The sequence below is a fragment of the Oryx dammah genome, unplaced genomic scaffold (genome assembly GCF_014754425.2).
Source record: "Oryx dammah isolate SB20612 unplaced genomic scaffold, SCBI_Odam_1.1 HiC_scaffold_21, whole genome shotgun sequence".
NCBI classification, from domain to species: Eukaryota; Metazoa; Chordata; class Mammalia; order Artiodactyla; family Bovidae; genus Oryx; species Oryx dammah.
The window spans coordinates 1,778,137-1,785,928 of record NW_024070205.1 but is presented as its reverse complement, the minus strand read 5'-3'; positions in this window follow the sequence as shown (position 1 = coordinate 1,785,928).

Genomic DNA, 7,792 nt, shown 5'->3' with positions numbered 1-7,792 from the left:
CACCAACATGCGTCCTCTTGCATCGTCCCTTCTGTGCCAGCTGCTGGGGGTTTTCTCAACGCTGACCTGTGATCTTTGTCCTCTGTCTGAGCAGCCCCTGGATTGTGAGGCCTCGGTCGACCATGAACAACTGGAGCTGATTTACGAGTGTCTGGACAAGCTCGAAGCCGACGGTCGGCGTGCTGTGATTCAACGTTAACGTCTCCTACAAGTGCGTTAGAATTTCAGCACCACAGCACCCCACAGGGCTCCTGGGATTGGGTGAGACGCATGAAGTGACTGAAAACCCCATGTCTTATGCACATAAACCATCCAATTGCCTCTGCTCTCTTGTGCTTTATTTGGAGGATTTGAAATCAGAGTTTTATCTTCTTTGTTTTTGTTATGTAGACCAGCTTTTTATGATTAAAAGAGCGATCTATTGCTTTTTAAAAAATGTTTCTTCATTGTAAAAAAAAAAAAAAAATCTGGTGGGAAAAATATACAGGGGCGTCCCTGGTGGCTCAGTGGCAAACTGCAATGCAGGAGACATGGCTTTGATCCCCTGGTCAAGAAGATCCCTGGAGGAGAAAATGGCAGCTCACACCAGTATTCTTGCCTGGAAAATCCTGTGGACAGAGGAGCCTGAGGGCTACAGTCCATCGATCGAAAAGAATCAGACACAATTTAGTGGCTAAACAAGAAAAGTACAAAGAGGAAAGTAAAAATCACCCCAAATTCTTCTCCCTAGGAGTGATTACATTTAAAAATACATACGAATCTGTGTTTGTAATCGTATTAAAGAAAACAAACATGACTTACTAGTAACTTTACATTTGTATGGATAATTACGTTTTGTCATTTTTAAGTACGGAGAGAGGTCAATGGCATAAAACATAAAGATGTAAGTTGCCAAACTGTATAATCTCACTTCTGTTGGTAAAAAAAGGAAACTAGTGGTTAGGATGTGGCACTTTCACTGCCATGGCCCGGGGTCAGCCCGTGGTCAGGGAACTGAGATCCCACAAGCCACACAATGTGGCCCCCAAAAAAGGAAACTCCATGCTTATTGATATGAATGTGCATATTTAAAAAATAGGACCACACTATTTTCCGTTTTGTAACATGCTATTTTCTCTTACCATCTGTATTTTTGAAGGGAATAAATCAGAACTACAGCATGAATTCCCAGGTGGCGCTGGTGGTAAAGAACCTGCCTGCCAGTGCAGGCAGAGAAGGCGATGGCACCCCACTCCAGTCCTCTTGCCTGGAAAATCCCATGGACGGGGGAGGCTGGTGGGCTGCAGTCCACGGGGTCACTGGGAGTCGGACACCACTGAAGCGACTTAGCATGCACGTGCTGGTGACCCAGTGGTTAAGGCTCCTTGCTTCCACTGCAGGGGCGCAGGTTTGACCGCTGGTCAGGGAACTAGGATCCCACATGCCACGTGGCTCGGCCAAACACAAATACTAGAAAGAGGTTGATTTGGGGAGGGGCCAACGCCTGAGATGAGGACTGTGTGCAGGAATCAGAGGCAGAGAGGCGGAGCTTCGAGGTTGCCGAGATGGACCTGAGTGGTCTCCAGTGTGACAGAGGCGACAGAAAGCACCCAGAGCAGGCCAGCCGGTGAGCATGCAGGCCGGGCGTCTAAAGACAGCGCTGCAGCGGGAAGCCGGGGCTCCGAGCGGGCCACGCCGGCAGGCGAGGCGCATCCCGGGACGCCTCTCCTGTGCCCCTTCTAACCAGAAGAATGCGCCAAGGAGAAGATGGATCTGCGGCTCTCTACCCGGAACAAGATGACCTTTGGCCTTCCCTCCCCTTGCACTGTAGTTATTTTTGAGGGAGGCAACGTAACAATATTTGAACTTCACACATCACACAAGATAACGTGAAGCCATGCCGATAATGATGACTCACCCAGAGCTTGTGTCAGACTGTCCTTGAATACCCGTCTTCAAAATAATAATAATTGTTATTATTTTAGTTACAGTGTCTGTTTTACTTACTTTAAGAAAATCAGAACAGATACCGCTTTATTTTTTTTTTTAATTTATGTCATCTTAGTTCATTGTGGTGCTCGGGGCCACGTCGCGCACCATGCCTCAGGCCCCTTCTCGTGGTGAGCGGCTGCTCTGGTGACTGAAATCGCTCTGTTCCATCTTAATTCTCAGCACTGAGCAGTCCTGCCATCCAAACACCCCGGCGCACTCTCGCCAGAGGATATCTAAACCGTCAGGCCTTGTGAAAGAACACCATTTTGGACTGCCAAGGTGCAAGAATTTATCTTGAATCATAAAAAAATTGTATTTTTAGGATCCTGCCAGAAAGCGTGATGTGAACTCTCTGGTACTCCATTCGTACCAGAGCTCACTTACGAGAAATGACGTTAATGGGCGATTTTCAGAAAGATATGCGCCACGTCTTTTCCTAGATATTCTCGACTTCTCTGGGACGAGTCAGACCATCAGAGGGCCATATACTTGATTGTAATGTTTTAAATTCTCCTAGGATTGTTTTTGTTTTGGTAACATCTTTATTGAGATATAAACGTTAACTCAAAGAGTCCAATTCAATGGTTTTTGGTTTTTAGAACACTCAGAGTTGTATTCTCATCAATACCATCAATTTTAGAACATTTAAGTCGCCTAACCAAAAAATAAAAAAGCCACTCTTTAATTACCCCTCTTCTTTGTCTCTCTCCCCCTGTTCTAAGCAACCACTGATCTGCTGTCTCTACAGATTCATCTGTTCTGAACATTTCCTATAAAAGGAGTTATGTAATATACGGTCTTTTGATTTGCCTCTTTCACCACTTAACATGAGCACCATGTATCCTCTGAAATCCGAGAAGGCAATGGCAACCCACTACTCTTGCCTGGAAAATCCCATGGACGGAGGAGCCTGCTAGGCTGCAGTCCCTGGGGTCGCACAGAGTCGGACACGACTGAGGCGAGTTAGCAGCAGCAGCAGCAGCAGCAGCCTCTGAAATGGGGACACCTCACCTTGGTAGTAGTCCTCCCCAAGTTGTTGTTGTTTAGTTGCTAAGTCACGTCTGACTCTTACAACCCCATGAACGATAGCCCAGCAGGCTCCTCTGTCCACGGGATTCTCCAGGCAAGAATGCTGGAGTGGGAATCCAGGGAATCTTGGAGAAGATACCCTTCTCCAAGGAATCTTCCCGACCCAGGGATCGAACCCGGTCTCCTGCATTGCAGGCAGATTCTTTACCATCTGAGCCACCAGGGAAGCCCATTATTGTCCATTATTTAAATTGGGTTATTTGTCTTTTTATTACTGAGTTGTATAAGTTTCTTTTATGAATACTGCCAGTATTATATTCTAGAAAGGAGTTCCTTATATTTGCAAGTATTTTCTCCCACTCTACAGGTGGTCTTTTCATTCTTTGTTGGGTCCTTTGAAGCACAAAATATTTCTATATTGGTGAAGTCCCATTTATCTGTTGTTGTTATTGTTTGTGCTTTTGATGCCATATAGAAGAATCCATCGTCAAATCCAAGGTCACCAAGGTTTGTTGTTACATTTTCTTCTAAGTGTTTTCCTTTGCTTTTGCTGGTTTTTTTTTTTTTTCTTTGTCACACCACGAGGCATAGAAGATCTTAGTTCCCTGACCAGGGATCAAATCCACGTCCCCTGGGTGGAAGCATGGAGTCTTAACCACTGGACCCCCAGGGAAGTCTCTTCTAAGAGCTTTCTAGTGTTAGGGCTTACTTTTAGGTTTCTGGTCCATTTAGAGTTCATTTCTGTATATGGCGGGGGGGGGGGTGGTAAGGGTCCAGCTTCATCGTTTTGCATTTCAGCATCACAATAGATGGCTTTGTGAAACAGCGTTGTATTTTGCAAGGGATGTGGTTGGGAACAGTGTCCACTGCCTCACGCAAGTACCCTAAATGGAGACCCACAAAAGACACTTCTCTCAGACCTCGATTCCTGGAAACTTTATATTTTATGGACACAGTGAACTCACCACAGGATGGGACTCTTTCCTTTGGCAGCAGAGAAAGCTCAGACCCAAGGGTGCAGCCCACCTCGACTCATGCACATGCTTAAGTAAAGATAGACATTTCGTGTGTGGTGTTGATCCTGATTTCATCTTTTTCTACCCTTGTGTTCCCCTTTCTCATCTATTTTACTTTTATTCTGTTGCATTACATGTATCCCTGGAGCTACCCCAAATCCTCTTTTGAAGCCAAATGAAGGAGAAATAAGTTAAAAAAAAAAAAAAAGACTTCCTGAAAACATTGGTATCCTTTCAGTTCATTTCATTCACTCAGTCGTGTCCAACTCTTTGCTACCCCATGGACTGCAGCACGCCAGGCTTCCCTCTCCATCACCAACTCCCGGAGTTTACTCAAACTCATGTCCATGGAGTCAGTGATGCCATCCAACCATCTCATCCTCTGTCATCCCCTTCTCCTCCCACCTTCAATCTTTCCCAGCATCAGGGTTTTTTCAGATGAGTCAGTTCTTCGAATCAGGTGGCCAAAGTACTGGAGTTTCAGCTTCAGCATCAGTCCTTCCAATGAATATTCAGGACTGACTTCCTTTAGGATGGACTTGTTGGATCTCCTTTCAGTCCAACGGACTCTCAAGAGTCTTCTCCAATACCACAGTTCAAAAGCATCAATTTGGTGCTCAGATCTCTTTATAGTCTAATTTTCACATCCATACGTGACTACTGGAAAAACCATAGCTTTTGCCAAATGGACCTTTGTTGGTAATGTCTCTGCTTTTTATTATGCTGTCTAGGTTGGTCAAGTTTTTCGTCCAAGGAACAAGTTTCTTTCAATTTCATGGCTGCAGTCACCAACTGCAGTGATTTTTGGAGCCCCAAAAAAGCAGTCTCACTGTTTCCATTGTTTCCCCCTCTATTTGTCATGAAGCAATGGGACCGGATGCCATGATCTTAGTTTTCTGAATGTTGAGTTTTAAGCCATTTTTTTCACTCTCCTCTTTCACGTTCATCAGGAGGCTCTTTAGTTCTTCTCTTTCTGCCATGAGGGTAGTGTCATTCGTGTGTCTGAGGTTATCAATATTTCTCCTAGCAATCTTGATTCCAGCTTATGCTTCATCCAGGCCGGCATTTCACATGGTGTTCTCGGCAGGTATCCTTTGGCATTTCTTGAATTTTGTCTCTCACTGTGGTTGCTTGTTAATGTGCACAAATTCCACACTAGAATTCATGGCAAATATAGTCTTTTCCACCTTGGGTGCTCCCCACCCTCCACTCCCTACAGTTTAATAAGAACTTATATTTAAGATGTATCTGTTAAAAAAAAAAAAAGATGTGTCTGTTAAATGATTGATTGAATGAGTAAATTAATGAGTGAATGAGTGAATGAATGAGTGAGGGAAGGAATGAATGAGTAGTTGAGGAATAAATGTAGCCCAGAGGGAGACAGATTTTGGGCCTCCTCCCTGCTTCCATTTTAGGAAACACAGGAAAAAGCCCAATATTCAACATGATAATTTAACCACCCACTGGCAGTATTTATATAATCCTACCCATCTGTGCCTGTTCCCATTATATATCTATCGCCTGCTTCAGAGTCACCTGATACACTGATTAATAATGGAGATTCCTGGTTTGCATGTAGGGAAAAAGCAGAACATGTAAGGAACCCGAAAAATCAATGCAGGAATATCCAGAGACACAATTTGCCTTTTTCAAAAACTTGCCTAAGATTTGTTTTGCAGGGAAATGGACACAATCTAGTTAAAGCTCTATACTCTTGAAGATTCAGGTGAGATAACTTATATTTATTATAAATTCCATGAATTCTGTTGGCTTGTAATCTGGGATAGCTGCACTGTAAGAAATATGACACAAAAACAATAATTTTCATAAGCAATGGTTAATTTTAGCCATCCTCTAAATATAGATTTAAGATGGCTGGTTTCCTTTGAAAAGTGGGTGAAAGGGTTATTTTGGCAGGCTTGTTCTTTGGTACCATTCCGGGTGTCTGCCCGAAGGCCATGCCAAAGTGTGAAATCGCAGTACCAGGCAGGTAGCCAGAGTTTGAGAGATCAGACAGAAAATAATTCTTTTCCTTTTGACTTGGGACAGTGAAACCTAATTATCTCTTCTGCATTCGAAGATGTATTTTTGGCATACTTTTACAGTACTAGTAAATAACACTTTGTAACTGGAAAAATTCCAAAACAATCATATAGAAACCAAACCTCTCGATCTTTATCCTTTCCTTATGTCTGGCATGGGTCATTCATGTTTTGAAAGCAGCCTCAGCAAAATCCCCTGGTTTCGCTTTTATTAAGACAGCTGTTTCATTCACTCTTTCTGACAATATCCTTCTAAGCCAAGTTCACTTCCCAGTCCGTGGTTGTACAGAGAGAACCCTCCCCTGGGACCGCAGCTCAACAGAGGTACCTCTCAGGATGCAACGTGCCGAGAACAGCTGACATACATGCCTCTCAGGGCTCGCGGCAAGGCCTGCTGGGGCTTTCTAGGAGACATGAGAGAGAGGCCCGTTAGCTTAGTGAGGCTGGACCTTAAGTAACGAAAGCTGTATGCGGTGCACCGAATGGTGCTCAGTCCCTGTCGCGTCCGACTCTTTGCGAGCCCGTGCACTGTAGCCCGCCAGACTCCTCTGCCCACAGGACTCCCCAGGCACTGGAGCGGGGCGCCATCTCCTCCTGCAGGGGATCTTCCCGACCCAGGGATCGAACCCGAGTCTCCTGCATTGCCAGGTAGGTCCTTCACCACTAGCGCCACCTGGGAAGCCCCACATACGGAATAAAACAGGGAAGAAACAGAAACTTAAGTGTCCAATGACGAAAACATGGTTGATAGCTCCTTTCATCCAAGTGATAACATCCGGTTCAGTTCAGTCGCTCCGTCGTGTCCGACTCTTTGCGACCCCATGAATCGCAGCACGCCAGGCCTCCCTGTCCATCACCAACTCCCAGAGTTCACTCAGACTCGCATCCATCGAGTCAGTGATGCCATCCAGCCATCTCATCCTCTGTCGTCCCCTTCTCCTCCTGCCCCCAATCCCTCCCAGCATCAGAGACTTTTCCAATGAGTCAACTCTTCGCATGAGGTGGCCAAAGTACTGGAGTTTCAGCTTCAGCATCATTCCCTCCAAAGAAATCCCAGGGCTGATCTCCTTCAGAATGGACTGGTTGGAGCTCCTTGCAGTCCAAGGGACTCTCAAGAGTCTTCTCCAACACCACACTTCAAAAGCATCAATTCTTCGGCGTTCAGCGCTCAGCTTTCTTCACAGTCCAACTCTCACATCCATACATGACCACTGGAAAAACCATAGCCTTGACTAGACGGACCTTTGTTGGCAAAGTAATGTCTCTGCTTTAAGCAGTCATTAATTTTTCAAAGGCTTTTTAGCAACTTGAAATTGTCCTTATGATAGATACAATGTCAGGAGAAAAAGAGGATAGAGCAGGTGACCTCAATTATATAAATATATTGAGATCTGAATACCGAAAAAGACTGAAAAGAAATAGCCAAAATAGTAGTGGGGATTTTCTCTAATTGTTGAACTTTCTGTGATTTTTATTATCTGTACATTTTCTTAAGCTTCCTAATGTTTTTCCAAAAATAATCCCAGTAAGCTATAAGTAATTGTGTTTATTTGATTTTTGTTGTTTATACGTTATTTTTAGTATACGTGCTAGCAAAGCAAGCGCGAGACTACATTTTGAAGACTGAGCTGGAAAGCTCAGCTTATTTCCCGTTATGATTTTGTCATGGCACCCACCCAACCTCTGGGCGCTTCCCTAAGTTCGGAGTCTTCCCACCTCAGCGTGCACACGAGT